The sequence below is a fragment of the Tursiops truncatus genome, chromosome 3 (assembly GCF_011762595.2).
Source record: "Tursiops truncatus isolate mTurTru1 chromosome 3, mTurTru1.mat.Y, whole genome shotgun sequence".
Classification (NCBI taxonomy): Eukaryota; Metazoa; Chordata; class Mammalia; order Artiodactyla; family Delphinidae; genus Tursiops; species Tursiops truncatus.
In genome coordinates, this window is record NC_047036.1 from 127,014,337 (window position 1) to 127,032,003 (window position 17,667).

General features: G+C 42.1%; 1 protein-coding gene and 1 non-coding gene across 8 annotated transcripts in view; one reads left to right on the forward strand and one right to left on the reverse strand.

Annotated features, from left to right (window-relative positions):
- The window catches only part of SLC36A2 (solute carrier family 36 member 2), a 74,119-nt gene that overhangs the window by 41,567 nt on the left and 14,885 nt on the right, over window positions 1-17,667 (reverse strand). For 4 of the 7 annotated variants that reach the window (XM_073802727.1, XM_073802724.1, XM_073802730.1 and 1 more), the window contains one exon: window positions 13,467-13,569. The exons of the other annotated variants lie outside the window; for them this stretch is intronic. The gene's annotated coding sequence lies outside the window, so the exon portion shown is untranslated. The remainder of the gene's footprint in view (window positions 1-13,466; window positions 13,570-17,667) is intronic. 7 annotated transcript variants of the gene reach the window in all.
- On the forward strand, window positions 101-173 carry TRNAG-CCC (transfer RNA glycine (anticodon CCC)). Its single transcript has one exon. It is a non-coding gene; the product is annotated as a tRNA-Gly (tRNA).

Consider the following 17,667-nt stretch of genomic DNA (forward strand, 5'->3'; position numbering starts at 1 on the left):
CTTGGTGCTTAGGTACACACCCTGGACTGAAACAGAACTTAGAGCCTTGGCTAAGGAACTTCCCGATCCAAGTCAAGATCCATTGGGATTTGTTGGGACTTCCCTGGTGGTCCAGTGGGTAGGACTCTGCGCTCCCAATGCAGGGGGCCCAGGTTCGATCCCTGGTTGGGGAACTAGATCCTGCATGCATGCTGCAACTAAGAAAGCCGCATGCTGCAACTAAGAAGGCCGCATGCCGCAACTAAGAAAGCCGCATGCCGCAACTAAGAAGGCCGCATGCCGCAAATAAGAAGGCCACATGCCGCAACTAAGAGCCCACGTGCTGCAACTAAGACCTGGTGCAGCCAAAATAAATAAATAAATATTTTTTAAAAAATCCATTGGGATTTGCTAAGGAATTTGAGTTAACCATCTGGACCTATGAGCCTGGGTTTTCAGATCTATATCAATTAGTATTTACTTAATTGGAAATTAAAGTAAATCTCGACCTAAAAATGAAGAGGCCCTTTTAGTGCAGAGGCAGTTAAGTTAAATTAAGGTTAAAAAGCTGGCTTGATAAAAATACCTTTTCAGAATTCTGACTTTAAACAAAGTCCTTGTAAAGGGAAACCTGCATTTCTCTTTCTGTGTCTTTGAGATGTATATGTTCTACCTGATCTTCCTAGGACATTCCATGTATGTCTATATGTGTATGTATATGTTTGGAAAACTTAACCTCTGCCATACTGTTTCTGAGAGTAAACTCTCGTATTTTACCTTGGTTACAATCTCCCCCACTCTCTTATGGGGAAGCCTCTTGCGTCTTAATGATTTGAATCACTATAAATATATATATGTTTTTAATGGCCAAATGATGGATCCTTTTAAAACTGGAGAAACTAACAAATTGGTGAATCTAGTGCACTCTTATTATAAACAACTGTTTTACTGGTACCTATAAAAATAAAAAAAATCAAATTAAAGGTGGAAAAAAGAAATACATCTAATGATTAACCTAAGATGTTCTTTAGTTTAAAACAAGTAAGAAAAACTGGTTTGGGAAACTTCATTCCCGATCTTTGCTTTCCCTCAGTGGGTCTTACAGATGCTAATAAAAACATTAGAATAATTAACGTTAACAGGAAAAATCCTGTAAGGAAAGTCTGGATACTATTTCCACCAAGGTAGAAATTTTAAAGGAATTATCTCAAATAAATAAAGAAATCTTTAGATGGTTATTTAAAATGGGATAAATAAAATGGACATTTATGTAATTAAAACACAAGGTATCTGACATTACTACATGACCTAAGGTTAAATGGGTCAAAAGGGACCCCCCTACTGGTCCCCAACATTAAAAGCCAAACAAGTCTGTTCTATTAACCCCAGTTTTAAAATATATTTAAGGGGCTAGAAAAAAAATTTTTTTTTAACGCTGAGATACCTGACCAACAACGATTTGGGACAACAGCTAGGCCAAAGGGTCTGAGTTCCTTGGCTCAACCCCGCTCTGGGGATCCCAGAGCCTTTTATATAAAAATAGATAAAATAGACAGGGAACAAAAGAAAGAAAAACTTCTAGAACTCCTCCTGTAAGCTTGTTGATTGGATCCTAATGAAAAGTAAAAAGCTGACGGCATTGAGATGCAAATATATAAAATTGGTATATTTAAATGGATTTTATATAAGATGGATACATCTGTTTTGTTTAATTATATTGTGGGATAGGCATGCTTCACTAGAAAATACCTCCCCTACATGGTATTATAAGACAAGGCATGTAAATCCGCCCCTCAGGAAATATTAATTGAACATACTAAAAGACACCAATAGTGTTACCTGAGCCATAAAAGTAAGTAAAACTGGGAAGTAACATTCAAGGACTAATAAAAAGAAAAACAGTGATTTTGCTCTGGCTTAACTTGTAAACTCAGAAAGAAGGTCTTTGCTGAATGCCTTATACAAACCATTAAAGGCATGAGAAATTAAACACTAAAGTTCTCGAACACAGAACTCATAAAATAAATTTCAGTTTAGTTAGAAATCTTGTCACTGAAAAAACCTTTTAGTATGGTTTAGGTAACAAACCTGTTCTTTGGGAAACTAAAAGCAACTGTCTTTCTGTTGCAAATCTCTACAAACTGAAAATGCAAATACAGGCCACAAGGAACTGAGTGAGACTGAGCCTAATTAGCTCAGTCTGGCAAGACCTGAAACCAAGGAAAAAAAATAGCAAAGTGGCAGCTTTAAAATTCAAACCGCTGGGAATGCTCCCTCAGCTAAACTTTACAAATAGTAAAGCCTTAGTCATCTGAGCAAGCAACTTTAACATATTCCAACTGTTCTTTGTAAACTGATAAGTTTATATTGTAATACCTGATTCATAACTTTTTTTTTTAAAGTGAAGCCATGAGCTCTCTAGTTTTGCCTGTTTATGTCTATGTACACATTATATATATGAAATATCTCTACCTCTGGAAAGTATTATCAAAATTGAATTTATAAAGAGCTCTATTTAATTTTAAAAGAAAGTGATGACAAATAAAGAAACCGGCCAAAATGACTTTCAGGTTCACATGAACTGGGAAATATTCAATATGAAGTTGATATCTGGTATTAAAGTTTGTTTGTTGATCTAATTAATAGACATATCCTTAGTCATCAACATTAAGTATAATGCTTTATAACCCAGGTTTAATAGAAGTCAAATAAGACCTTATTATACCTGTTGCAAGGAAATAACTTGATATGCTGAAACTTTAAAGTAAATGTAAATGAGATAAGAACTTTTGGGTAAACTCTTTAAAATTAATTATATTTTAGAAATGTCTAGTTAAAATGATCTTTACAGATACTTGATACCTTAAAGTTCTAGAGTTCTGCTAATTTAAGTGATGGAAGTTTATTAAATAGCTAGATAATTTCCAAAAAAATAAGATACTGAGACATCAATTACTAAATAGAGAAACTAAAGGTATTTAGGACTATTAATGAAAATGTTTGGTGCCACCCTGAGATGTCCTCTATAAGAAAACAAATGTTTTTAGAAATCATCACTGGTATTTATGTCCACCAATCTACAGAATGCTAATGTGAAAGACAGTTCATAATTGCTTACTTCTTAACTTTCACTATAAATTAAGGTTTTTAAGAGTTGAGGATTCCAATTTAAACATGTAATTAAAGCTAACAGGAATAATACGGAAACATTTCAGTGTACAGTAGGAAAGTAGAATGTGCGTTTTCAGTAAAGAAGGTTTGAGGAATGGAATTACATTTTATTGAGGGAAAAGAAAAAAAATATGTCTTAGGGCTGGTTGGTTTATTTGGATAAAAAAATAAGGGACAGGCTGATATAAAGCCAGAAGTGATGAAAGGTTGTGGAAGAAAACCCTGAGGGGGGGAAAAAGTTTTATACATGGTCAGGATTAACTAAATTTAGATTGAAGTTAATTAAGTAAATAGATTTTGTTGTTAAATAAGCCGGTACAAGACTGGAATTTGAACAAAGTTTCTCAGAGTGCTCCTTTTTGATAACAGATTGTGTGAGTTTCTGTGCCCTTAAGTAATCTTTTTGTGACTTTGGTTAAATGAATAAATATTGTTTCACAGTGACCTGTTATATTTTAAAATGTTTTGATATTTTTAACAAACTTCCCAAATATTAAAATCCAATTAAAGCTCTTTTAGCGTCCAGCTGACTCTGGGATGCTTTGAAGGAACATGTCAGACATCTTAGAGAGGAATGTTAAACTAAGTTTATTTCGTATGTTTAATTACTTCAGAAACAATGTCAAGTGACTGGAGATGAAAATTAGGTTATAGTGTATGGATAAATGTCATTAATATAGATATTCCAAAATTTATATGGAATTCCTAACATTGGTATGCCCTGATATAACGTTATCAGTCATAATTCCGGTTATTCTAAAATGTTATATGTCACAGAAATATCCACGTTTCCTACTAATTGCCTTGTACTCAAATCTTTAACCACGTTACTTTAAGTTTTGTCCTGATGCTTTTACAAAATGAAGATTTTCAAGACTCATAAAAAGAACTTTTTTTTAACAAACATAAGTTTCTGATGGCCTTTACTGTGTAACAAATGATGGAAAACCTGATTACTTCATCCAGATCAACAGGAATCAATTACATGGGACTGAATGAACTGATGAATATGATTTATAACTTTTATCACTTTGGGAAGTATACTAGCTTTAATCTTTGTTTTTCAGAAAAAACTTTTCTCTTATGCTATGACATACAACTTGATAAAGTATACCTTTGTAAACAAAGATAAAACATTTATCTTTTTCTCTGTACCTGATCCTGCCCATAATTTGGCTTCTCCACCTGGCTCTCCTATGGACTGGATGGTTTATTACAACTAGTTATACTAATCCTTGTTTTAATTTGTTCCTTATTTCCGAATTGTTGATGATTTGTGTCTCCCTGCTGCACTATGACTTTGTCAATATTACTAGCTGCATTACTTATATCCTGTCTATCTTATAAGATTGTTGTCTCTTACAGTACTTAATGGGCAACCAGGCCTCCAACAAATTTGATGATGGCTAAACATCTTGAAAAAATAAATCACATTTATGACTCTTATAAAATAATTGTAATAGTGTGATTCTAGGTATGGGAAGAAACGATAAGGAAAAATATTTCCTAGATCATAGTAGACTAGTAAGACAGAGGATCCAGAGACTCTTTAATTACCAACAGGGCCTAATCCAAAAATTACACCTGGAATGGCATAGCAACAAGAATTTTCTCCTGATCTGGGATGAGCCTCCCAGCGCTGTGGGACAAAATTTGGTCATGAAATGTCTCCCAAACATTGATCAAATTTCTGACCAAAAGGAGGGACTGATAAATGGAATATTTAAACAAAGGATGTCACACTCATCAGTGATTGCAGCCCTCCAATGTGAGCCCTGAGGAAACTCAGGAAGGAAAGAATACCTGCTATCAGGCAGCCATCAGATTGCAGCCACTCCCTACTGTGAACCTTGAGGAAACTAAGAATATGAAAATATAGGATACTGTCCCTAGATAGCTGAGATGCATATCAAAGGAATGAGTTCAGTGAGCTGAGACTCTTGCATCTTCCCATACACAGAAAAGTGCTAAATTCCTTAACTTGGGGTATCTGGTTTTCTTTAATTAACAATAATCTTTTGATGTTCCCAACTACCTGCCCTTTGTTGCAAAACTTCTATATAACCTGGTTCCCCCACCCACCTCCTTGAAGCAGTTCTCTCAGGGTTACTTGAGGTGCTGCCTCCTGGGCTTGAGTCCTAAAAATTCCCACTGGATAAAACATAACTCTCAACTTTCAGGTTGTGAATATTTTTTAAATCAACAGGTGATTGATGGAAACTAAACTTTTGGTGGTGAGAAGTCGAAATATAATGTCTTACACATGAAATTTATATAATGTTATAAATCAATGTTACCTCAATAAACTAAAAAAGTTTTTTTAATAAATTAAAGGAAAAAATAAATCTACCTCTTTTTTTTTTTTTTTTTTTTAATAGGGTTGAATTGAGAAGGGAAAAATAAGGTGGCGATTCTGCTGTGTGGATCAGGGAACAATACCCAGAGGAGGTGGGCATGTAGAACGGGTGTAATTTAGACCAGCAGTCCCCCAACGTTTTTGGCACCAGGGACTGATTTCGTGGAAGACAATTTTTCCACGGAGCAGGTCGGTGGGGGGGACGGTTTCGGGATGATTCAAGCGCATTACATTTAGTGTGCACTTTGTTTCTGTTATTATTACATTGTAATATATAACGAAATAATTATACAACTCACCATAATACAGAACCAGTGGGAGCCCTGAGCTTGTTTTCCTGCAACTAGATGGTCCCATCTGGGGGTGATGGGAGACAGCGGCACCCGAAGTGTGTTGCTTATGTGTAGTCTACTCCATGATCTCGTTTTGGTTGCTGTCACTGCAGAAAACTCTGCTTCACAAAGACAGGATGTTGGAAATGGAAGCAGGCTTTTCAGTGCTTTTGTGGCAATCTCAAGATATTCCGCCTTGACCTTAATCCAGAATGTATGGAGATCTGAAGTTGTCTCACACATGCTTTTAAGGCCACCGTCATTTGCGATCTCAAGCAGTTGATCCTCTTCTAGCACGGACAAAGTCGATTCACCTGGCTTATTCACAAATGGGTCTCAGATGCCCTCCTTCCCATTTCGGGGGTCTTTTGTGGTTGGGAAATTATGCTTAAACTCTTTTGAAAGCTGAGATAGGTGATCGTGCACCAGCTGGGAGAAAGAAGGCCCTGGCTCAGCCTCTTTCAAAATCTCTGCTAATGTTTGAAACATGTCAAAAATCCCAACGTTCACTTGTCACCCCCCACCCCCAATTCCAGTTTGGCTTTGAATGCAGCCACTTTATCTGCCGACTTCAGCACAGTTGTCGTTCTCCCCTGAAGTGACAGATTGAGTTCGTCGAGCAGGTTGAATATGTCACACCAGTAAGGAAGTTTTGTGACCCATTCTGTGTCACTGAAATGTGCTGCCAGTGGTGATTGTTTTTCTAAAAGAAATCTCTGGAGCAGCTCTTGTAGCTCAAAAATTCTAGGCAGAGATCTACCTTCAGAAGCCATCTCACTTCTGTGTATAAGAGAAGACGTGTGTGTGTGTGCGTGCTCTGTGTCCATCTCCTCACAGAGCTGCGCGAACAGATGTGAGTTAAGGGCATGTACTTTAATGTGACTGATAATTTTAATCACATCCTCCAAAACATTGTTAAGTTCAGGTGACATTTTTTGGCTAGCCAGCACTTCTCTATGGATGACACAGTGCATAGACTCAATTCAGAAGCGACCTCTTTGACCCAAGTAGTGAAACCAGAAAGCCATCCAGTCATGGCAGCTGCTGCATCCGTGCATGTACCGACACAAAATGACCAATTCAGTTTTCCTGACATGTACTCATTCAAAGACTCGAATAGTTTTGCAGCTGCGGTGTTGACTGGCAACGAAAGTGCACATAACATATCCTCATGAACATCCTCCTGAAAAATATATTGCACAAAAACAAGCATTGTTGTCTTGTTGTCAACATCGGTAGACTCGTCAACCTGGATTGCATACCATGGTGACTCATTAATCCTCTCTAACAATTGTGCCTCAGTATCCTCTGCTATTTCATCGTCTAGTTATGGTGCTAGCCGAAAGAGGAACACGTGCCACCTTTTGAACTGCAGCCTCTCCTAAATTTTCACGACAAATGTCTTTAGCAGACGGCAGGATCAACTCTTCACCAACAGTAAAGGGCTTCTTAGCTTTAGCAATGTGGTTAGCCACTAAGAATGACGCTCTCAGTGCAGACACATTTGATGAAGTGGTGGCCTTCAATAATTGCTTCTGTTCTTCGTGTTCACGTGTTTTTCTTTTGAAAAACTCCAAAGACTTGTCTTTTAATGCAGGGTGCTTGGTCTCCATGTGGTGAAGCAGTGTTGAAGTTTTCATGGCTTTGTTGGATAGCCAGTCACCACATAATTATACAAAGCGGTCTTGGAGAATGTGAATCACCTGTTGCAATGAACCTGTAATTTAAGTAGGACTCTTGGTATTTTCTTTTAAATGCAGCTTTCTTTTTGTTGGAGGTCTTAGAGTCTTCTGCTGTCTCATCATTGGGTCTTTCCCCCTTTTCAAAGAAGCTCCCCAGCGACATTTGTTTTTCACTCATTTTGGCTAGGGTTAGCTTGTGGACTTACCAAAACTGTGACTGAGACAAGTGTGCAGTGTGGGAAAGAGGCGTGGATGGAAGTGGTAAAGAAAATAATGGGCAGGCCACACCCGAGCTAAAATAAGTGTCAGACTCTGACTTAAAGCCTGCCATCAGATGCAGCTGTACAACTGAAGTACTTCAACTCACTTGCCACCAGATGCAGCTTAATTGTCACTTGCCACTCACCGATAGGGTTTTGATATGAGTCTGCAAGCAATTGATTTACTATGGTCTCTATGCAGTCGAACCTCTCTGCTAATGATAATCTGTATTTGCAGCCGCTGCCAGCGCTAGCATCACCACCTCAGCTCCACTGCAGATCATCAGGCATTAGATTCGCATATGGAGCGCGCAACCTAGATCCCTCACGTGCACAGTTCACAGCAGGTTCGCGCTGCTATGAGAATCTAATGCTGCCGTTGATCTGACAGGAGGCGGAGCTCAGGTGGTAATGCGAGTGATGGGGAGCCGCTGTAAATACAGAAGAAGCTTCGCTCGCTCACCCACCACTCACCTCCTGCTGTGTGGCCTGGTTCCTAACAGGCCACGGACCGGTACCTGTCCATGGCCCGGGGGTTGGGGACCCCTGGTTTAGATATTTGGAGAGAGAGTGGAGGAGGAAGGACACTGCATGTGAGAAGAACAGCAGAAGTAAAGGCTCAGTGGTGGGAAGGAGGAGATATATGTGGGAGCACTAGAGAACTCACGTTTTGGAGCATAGGACACATACAGAAGAGAAGTGGAAAATCAGGCTGGATGCTAGGTGGGGGCCAGGTCGCCCAAAGCCTTATGAGCCAGATTAGAATATATCCTGTGCAGTAGGGAGACCTTGAAGATTCTCAAGTAGAAAAGGTATGCTCGGGTTTTATCTGTTGCTGCTTTGAGAAAAGGACTGAATCGTTTAGGCTTTCAAAAGCAAAGGCTCAGTTGTTTAGGCTTTCACTAACTTGGTTGATTGGGAGGGAGCTGCTGGAAGCTCAAGCTGGCATATCTCCTGCCATCTTGCAATTCTGCTCCAGGGCTTTGCCCTACCTGTTTACAGTTATCTACCACAAACATGAGGAACACAAAGAAGAATCCCAGCTAGTCCACAAGCAGGAGGAAGAACATGATTGCATGTGGGTGTTGGGAGGAGAAGATTATTGGTTATAAAAAGAAGAGAGGCAGAGAGAATATGGGGCCACCCACTGTGCTAGAGTTATTACCCTCTGCCTCACCTGTCTTGCCTGGGTGCCCTTGCTACCCACAGCCTTAGGTAGGAAGCCTTGTGGCAGCCTCAGACCTCTTGCTGCTCAAGAAGAGGCAGGGATGCCCTGGCAGGCTCTTTTTACATGTGTCCAGGTATGTTCCCAGGCAAAACCTCTGTGTCCAGGTAGTTATGGAGCCGAGGGCCTGCCTTGGCCTCCCTATCCCATTATCTGCTGCCCAGTCTCATCTGCTTGGAGAAGGAAGGCTCTGACCCCTGAAAATTCTGACTTGACTTGGACACTGAACACTCTGCTCAGTGTTAGGCCATCTCTTGCCGCATGGAATGAATCTGTTTCTTTTGTCTCGCCCATCTATGATCCATGCAGCAGCTATAGATATCTTTTAAAAATTATTGATTATGGGGGCTTCCCTGGTGGCACAGTGGTTGAGAGTCCGCCTGCTGATGCAGGGGACACGGGTTCGTGCCCCGGTCCGGGAGGATCCCACATGCTGCGGAGCGGCTGGGCCCGTGAGCCATGGCCGCTGAGCCTGCGCGTCTGGAGCCTGTGCTCTGCAACGGGAGAGGCCACAACAGTGAGAGGCCCGCGTACCGAAAAAATAAAATTATTGATTATGTCATGCCCTTCCTCTGCTTACGACCCTTACGGAGCTTTCCTCTACTCTTGGAATAACATTCTAGCACATGATCGGCTCCGGCCTCCCTTTCCCTTCTTCCCTTCTACATCTCTTCCTCCTCACTCAGATGCGTCACCAGCTTCTGGAGGACTCTCAGCTCTTCCCACTCCACGGCCTTTTGTTGATACCATTCCCACGCCTCTTCATTTGGTCGGTTCTTGTCCTTCATATCTTGGCTTAAACTTCACGTCCTCAGACAGGTTTTCCCCATCCCCCTGTAGCTCTTATCCTAATTCATGATTATACATTTACTTCTTTTCTTATTTATTTTCTGTCTCTGCCGCTAGGTCATGAAACTCCATCAAGGTAGGGATCATACCTGTTTCATTTATCCTTATCTCCCTAACAGCTAGCATGGTGCCTGATCTATAGCGAGTACTCGATTGACACTTGTTCAGTAAATGGATGAATGAACTAATGAGTGAACGAGATGCTGGTTTCTCAGTGGATGCACTGATCTTCTAGGAAGTACACACAGGACCCGTCTGACTTTGAGTCGCTGCATGCTGTTCAGGGTCATGAGCCATTTTATACTGCCCTTGGGCCCCTTAGCCTGGCCCCTCTGCCTTTTGTGCTTACCTGCAACTTCTAGCTTCTTGGTCCTGGCTGCTGAAGCCAGTGGAGCTGAAGGGCCTCCATCGCTCACATCCTATGTTTGGTCCTATCCTGCCTTGGCCCTTGGCTCTTTCTGTGTAGGCTGGTCCACAATTAACAGAGTCAGTAAGGGTGAGTAAAGATGTATGCAGAGCACCTCAGATCACACGGCTGATTCAACACCTGACCTCACGTCTCCTGGCTCCACAACAGTGATTTTCCTATTACACCCTGCTGCTTCCCAGACACCACAAAAATTGCTGGTCTTTGTGCTAGCAATGAAGATTATCATACACGCTACCCCTTACTACAACAGTTTTTACCAGGAGTGCAGGGGTTCATACTCCCACGGGCACATCAGAATTTCAAGGAAATGAGAAGTAATGTGACTTTTTTCCCATTTAGTTAAAAAATACAGTGGTGATGAATGATTATTATACAACGGTCAAATGGTACAGAAGTATATACGTAAAAAAGGAACATCTGTATTCATACCCCTCTCCCCACTTCATCCCAATCTAATTCTCCTTCCCACTTCTTTCCTCAAAAGTAACTACTTTTAACAGCGTAGTGTGATTAAGTCCAGGTCTCTTTAATATACTTATAAATATTATGTATAAATAATTTATATACATATATATTAAATAGGTTATTTTTTAAAATCCTGTAGAGTTTTAAACACATATTCAATATTATTTTTAAAATTGTGTGTGTTGGGACTTCCCTGGTCGTCCAGTGGTTAAAAATTTGCCTTCCAATGCAGGGGAAGTGGGTTCGATCCCTGATCAGGGAACTAAGATCCCACATACTGTGGGGCAACTAAGCCCACGTGCTCTGGAGCCCATGCGCCACAACTAGAGAGAGGCCCGCACGCCACAACGAAGAGCCCTCTTGCCGCAAGTAAGACCGGATGCAGTCAAATAAAGATTTAAAAAATAAATTAATCAAATAAAATCGTGTGTGTTGAAAGTGAAAAAAGGACACTACTTTTGTGATGGAACAAACTCTTGGCTGATGGAGCACAGTCAAGAGGCCTTGTTCTGGTATGTGTATAAAGAGATGGCAGGAGAACCAGCAGAACCTGGGGCTAGAACTAAAGCAAAGGAAGTCTTCTTTGTGAGATGGCTTGGAGGCGCTCACCAGCAGCAAAAGCGGTAGGCACAGTTCATTAGGACACCCTTGTGGTGCAAGGCCACAGTCTATCACCTACAGTCTGACAGGACCGACATGGAGATGACGATGTGGGCAGAAGGAAGGGAGTTGAGTAGGTATGTTAGGATGAAAAACAGGACAAAAATGGATTTGTGAAGACAATGAGAAGACAAGCCATAGACTAAGAGAAAATACTCGCAAAAGCATATCTGAAAAAGGACTGTTATCTCTCTTAAAACTCAACAATAAGAAAATGAACAACCCGATTAAAAAATGGGCAAAAGACCTGAACAGACCTTTCATCAAAAGAAGTGTACAGAAAGCAAAAAAAGCATAAAGATGCTTCACTTCATATGTCATCAGGGAAATGCAAGTTACAACAACATGGAGATATCACTACACACCTATTAGAATGGCCGAAATACACAACACTGACAACATAAAATGCTGGTGAGAATGTGGAGTGACAGGAACACTCACACTGCTGGTGGGAATGCACAATGGTATGAAACAGCCACTTCGGAAAACTGTTTGGTGGTTTCTCACAATACTAAACGGATCCTTACCGTATGATTCAGCAATTGCATTCCTTGGTATCTTCTCAAATGAACTGAAAACTTTTGGCAACACAAAGACCTTACACGAATGTTTATAGCAGGTTTATTCATAAATGCCAAAACTTAGAAGCAACCACGACGTCCTTCAGTAGGTGGACAGATAAACTGTGGTATATTCAGACAGTGCAGTATTATTCAGCAGTTAAAAAAAAAAAAAAGCTATCAAGCCATAAAAAGACATGGAGGGCTTCCCTGGTGGTGCAGTGGTTAAGAATCCGCCTGCCAATGCAGGGGACACGGGTTCGAGCCCTGGTCCGGGAAGATCCCATATGCCACGGAGCAACTAAGCCCGTGATCCACAACTACTGAGCCTGTGCTCTAGAGCCCGGGAGCCACAACTGCTGAGCCTGCGTGCCACAACTACTGAAGCCTGTGTGCCTAGAACCTGGGCTCTGCAACAAGAGAAACCGCCACAATGAGAAGCCTGCGCACCACAATAAAGAGTAGCCCCCGCTCGCCACAACTAGAGAAAGCCTGCGTGCAGCAACGAAGACCCAGTTCCGGCAAAAATAAATAAATAAAATAAATAAATAAAAAAGAAACAAAGTCTATTAAAGAAAACCCCAAAACCTCCAAATATTTAAGACATGTAGACAGGGGTACTAAGAACTCTAGTTTGATATTAATGATGTAAGTATATGACTAGTCTCACATGGACAGACAACAAGGTACTACAGAGAGTAGGCTGGAGCGGTAAGTAGCCAAAAGGAAAAGAGAAACAGGATAAAGAAAGGGCACCAAGCCCTCCTATCAGGGGCTCCATCAACACACTAGAGACTAGTAGTATACTAGCTGGCTATATATATTTGTGCTCCTGATACCTGCAAATAAAAAGATGCTAGCCATTGTTTTAAAAAAAAAGAATTTGTAACTGCCCTTCTCCCCCATCCAGTGGGGCGTGTGAGGCACAGGAGCTCCCTGTGCTGGGAGCTCAGTGCCCAGTTTTCACCCTGGCATTGCCTCTGGTTTGCTGTGCAACCTGGGACAAGTCCCTTCCGCTCTCTAGGTCCATTTTCTCTTTGTGTAAAGTGGGCTTGCAATTCTCAAGGGTCTCTTATTTCTTAAGGTTTTATGCATTATTTCCTGGGAGGAGAACTTTTTGAACATTTCCTAAGATAAGGGTAATTAATTAGAGTAGCCATTGATAAGGGTAATTAATTAGAGTAACCATTTACTAACTATTATTGTCTCATTTAATCTAGAGAACAACTCTCTACTATTAGCCCTGTTTTACAGATGGGGCAACTGAGGCTTAGGGAAATTGACCAATGCCACAACGCTGATCAGTGGTGACATCAGGGAACTTGACCAGTGCCACAGAGCTGATCAGTGGTGGCATCAGGATTCGAAGAAGGTAGACTCCTCTGCCCTCCCTCTCCACCACTCTGCAGGAAAAGCCTCTAGGTTCTGTGGCCTGGGAGAGGAGAACAGAGAATATAAAATAAAAGCACTTTATGTTAGACAGGAAATGGGTCTGACCTTGTACACTCTCCCAGTTACCTCTAACATCACAGAGAACAATGGCAGAGCCCCAGGGCACAGCAAACTTCAGAGGATGGAGGGTGTGGAGGTTTCAACATCACTGGTGAAGGAAAGGCAGAGGACAGACTTTAGGGGCTGATCTCTGGAGATAGGAATGCATTTAGGGGAAGATAATAGGACTTCTAAATCAAGGGAAAAATTAAAGGGTTATCACTCCACTAGACTGTTCAGAAAATTTACAACTTTTCTTCTTTTTGTGAATCACAAATTTCTTTTTCCATGAGATAAAGAATTGATCCTCTCAGAGAAAAAGCAAACATTAATCATTAAACTTTGCCTACAATTTCATGACATTTATCAAATTCCTAAGAAGACCCATGGCCTAGGGAGACTTTTAAGAATCGTTAACCAATAATTATGTTAAAAGTAATAGTGGGGCTTCCCTGGTGGCGCAGTGGTTGACAGTCTGCCTGCCGATGCAGGGGACACGGGTTCGTGCCCAGTTCCGGGAAGATCCCACATGCCGCGGAGGCTAGGCCCATGAGCCATGGCTGCTGAGCCTGCGCGTCTGGAGCCTGTGCTCCGCAACGGGAGAGGCCACAACAGTGAGAGGCCTGCGTACCGCAAAAAAAAAAAAAAAAAAAAAAGTAATAGTGGAAACCAACCATTTAAGTGTCAAGTACTCTAACATTTACCAAATAACTTTGCGTACATTACTTAACCTTTCCAATAAGTAGGCTGTCAATCCCCACCCCCGCCCCTTTATTTTTTTGGCCACACCGAGCACAGCACGTGGGATCTTAGTGGGATCTTAGCTCCTCGACTGATAGGGATAGAGTAGGATAGTACTCTACCTTACTCTATCCATCACAGGTAGTTGTAGATGTCCCAGCAGGGGATTATAGATAGAGAGGGAAACCTAGGGAACTTTGGGAGACCACTGTAAGTTAATGATCGCTCGAGAACTATCAGGAACGTCGTGGAACGAAGCAGCCTTGTTTAACTATAAAGCCATAAATAAAAGCATGAGATATGCCCAGGTTATTAAGTGAAAGAAAAAAATGAGGCGTGCATTCTGCTGGTGGAGTTCAGCAAGACAGGGATCCTTAGGACCAAGGACCGGAATTTAAGGGAAAGGTGACATTCCAAAGTAGGAGACCCTCATTATACAGAAACCTGAGACTATTCAACATATTTTAGTATATGTTACCACCCTGCTGCAGATTTGAGTAAGCGCTATGACGTGCTAGTGTGACCTCATAGGGTCAAACACTCTCCTGCCCGATACAAAGGAGGAGCCAGTGATGTAAGCCTGATGTCTACTCGAAGAATGAGGAGGACGGTCTCTTCCCCTTCCCCCACTTTCCTTTGACTATAAAAATGTAGCCTGCTTAATCCTTGGGGCAGAGCCCCCTCACCTGCCAGCTTGTACCCCGCACAAGCATCCTATATTAATAAATCTACTTCTTGCCTATCACTTTGCCTCTCGCTGAATTCCTTCTGCGCTGAGACACAAAGAACCTGAGCCTCAGTTAAGTCCAGACACAGGTGAGTGACTCTAATTAAAAGATTGGGTTCAAGTCCCAGTCTGGGTTTAGGTTGGGTTTGAGTCCCAGCACGTGGGTTCAAGTCCCAATCAGCGGTGCACGGTTTCACGACCAGGGATCAAACCCGTGCTCCCTGAAGTGGAAGCATGGAGTCTTAACCACTGGACTGCCAGGGAAGTCCCACAATACCCATTTTTATAGGTGAGAAAACTGAGACTCAAAAGAGCCAGGGAAGGGGTGACTGTACTTGGGCAGGTTTCTTTTAGGAGGGCCACATACGCTTATACCCCTTTATACAGTATTAAATTCACTTCTACCTTTACTTTTTTAAAGAACAAGATTGTGCCCATCAGTGTGTAACAGATATGGCTCATTCTTCATTGTTTTTACAACTGTGTAGGATTTTGTTAGAGGCTGCATCGTGGGTTATTTAACCAGTCCCCTACTGGTGAGTATTTTGGCTCTTTCCTGAGCTGAAACGGGTAATTATGCACATATGATTTCCTACATATATGAGAAGTTGCCTGTTAGATACATTCTCAGAAGTGGGTTTAGTAGGTCAAGGGCATGTACTTTTAAAGTTTTCACAGTAACAAATTATCCTCCAAGGGGTACCACTCATTTGCTTTCCACAAGCCGACAGTGAGAGGGACCGTTTCTGTCTATCCCAGCAAGCGCTGGGGGCCACACTTCTCACCCTGGATCGGTCTCTGAAGAGTGCAAGTGGCAGCTCCTTGTGGGGCTGCACTCCTGGACTCGGTTCCTATTCCTCACTTTATCAAAGATTTTGTACGACTGGAACCTGTCTGAAGGTGAGAGTTAAGACGTCAGGGCCCAGGAAACTATGTCTTGGAGAAGCGCTTGAAAGGACTCTGTGGAAATTAGGACAGCCAGACTCATGCCCTGCCCCTCCTTGAAGGCCTGTCATTAAGATAAGGGAGCACAAAGTGCTGTGCATCCAGGTGGGGTGAAGGTCAACAGCAGGTATGGTGCAGCAGCTCTCCTACTAATCTAAGAAAGCCCTCAGGGACATAGAGAATAGACTTGTGGTTGCCAAGGGCGGGGGCAGTGGGAGAGGGCTGGATTGGGAGTTTGGGATTGGCAGATGCAAACTATTATATATAGAATGGATAAACAACAAGGTCCTACTGTATGGCACAGAGAACTATATTCAATATCCTGTGATAAACCATAATGGAAAAGAATATGAAAATGAATGGGTATATATATGTATAACTGAGTCAGTTTGCTGTACAGCAGTAATTAACACAACATTGTAATTCAATGATACTTCAATTTAAAAAAAAAAAGCCCTCAGATCTCGCCAACATTCTCCCTAGAAGACTGCTGAGGTAGTGAGCTCCCTGTCAGTAAGGGTATTCAAGCAGAGACCAAGGTATGCAGGACAGGGTTGACTGGTAGTTTCTATTCCCACATCTTTTTGGTGTGTCTTCCTCTATTGCAGAGGCTGGAAAGGGAAGTTAGTTACATCTCCTATACTCCTGGAAGCTACAGTTCTGTCTATAAAACAGGAAGGTCAAAAGGTGGTGGAGGATATCTGCTGCTTCAGGCTGTTTTCTGCTTCAGGGGAGGCTGTAGAGAGGACGCGTTTTTCTATAGAGTCATCCTGGCTTTGTTCTCGAGGTTGTCTAGAGGCATGCTCCAGGGGTCTCCTGCTTCCCTGCCTTCCTGATTATGGGGGAGGTGGTGACTCCCCGGGTGCCACTTCAGAGGCATTGTTCTGAGAATCCTTCCTGTAAGTCCAGTCTACAGCCCCCTCCTCCGACCCTCCTAATGGCTCTGTAAGCCCCTAATTCCCATTATGAAATCTATTTCTGGTATTTTCCTGCGTAAAATAGGGTTTCCTACCCTAACCCTGACTGATGGGAGGCAGGGATGTGCAAAACCTATAATGTAGTTTCATTCTCTCAATTTCTATGACTTTTCCACATTGTTCCATGGCAGAAAAAGCAGTACTCGAAATCCGATGTTTTTACTGAGGGACATGTGGCGATGCTGGCAGGAGAAAGGGGTGGCCCAGCTCGCCCCTCACTTCCCTGGCTGCATCTCCAGGCCCTGACTTGCCAAAGCAGAGGTGAGTTTGATGTGTCCCATGGCTTCTCAGATCTACTCTCTCTTGTTCCCTTGGCACTGATGCTAAGTCTGGCCCTAATTGTACTCAGGGTTCCAGGACAGGTGGCCTGACCTTAACTTGGGGGTTTTCTGGGGATAAGTGATAAAGAACATTTCCTTCCTCTGCTGCCTTGTGGGCTCTTGAGGAGGAAGCTCCCCATGAAATGGGTAAAGTTGTGACAGAAAATTCACAGGATGCCAGAACCAGACTTAGCCCTGCCCACAATCTGAGGGAGAAATCCCTGTTATAAGCGCTACCCACATTGTGCTTAATACCCATTGTCTCCTTTAACCCTGTCAACAACTCTAAGCAATAGGACTTATTCTCACCATTTTACCTATGGCTCAGAGATGGGGACAGCTTGCCCAAGGTCACACAGCTAACATGGAAGTCACAAAAGCAGGATGGGAATGAGTGTGTTTTTCTGTGATCTTAACTACAGGTTGTCCAGCATCCTAGAAGCCATCTAGTTCAACGTTCTCTCCCCTCCCATAAAATGCCTGAAGGTTTCCTCTTC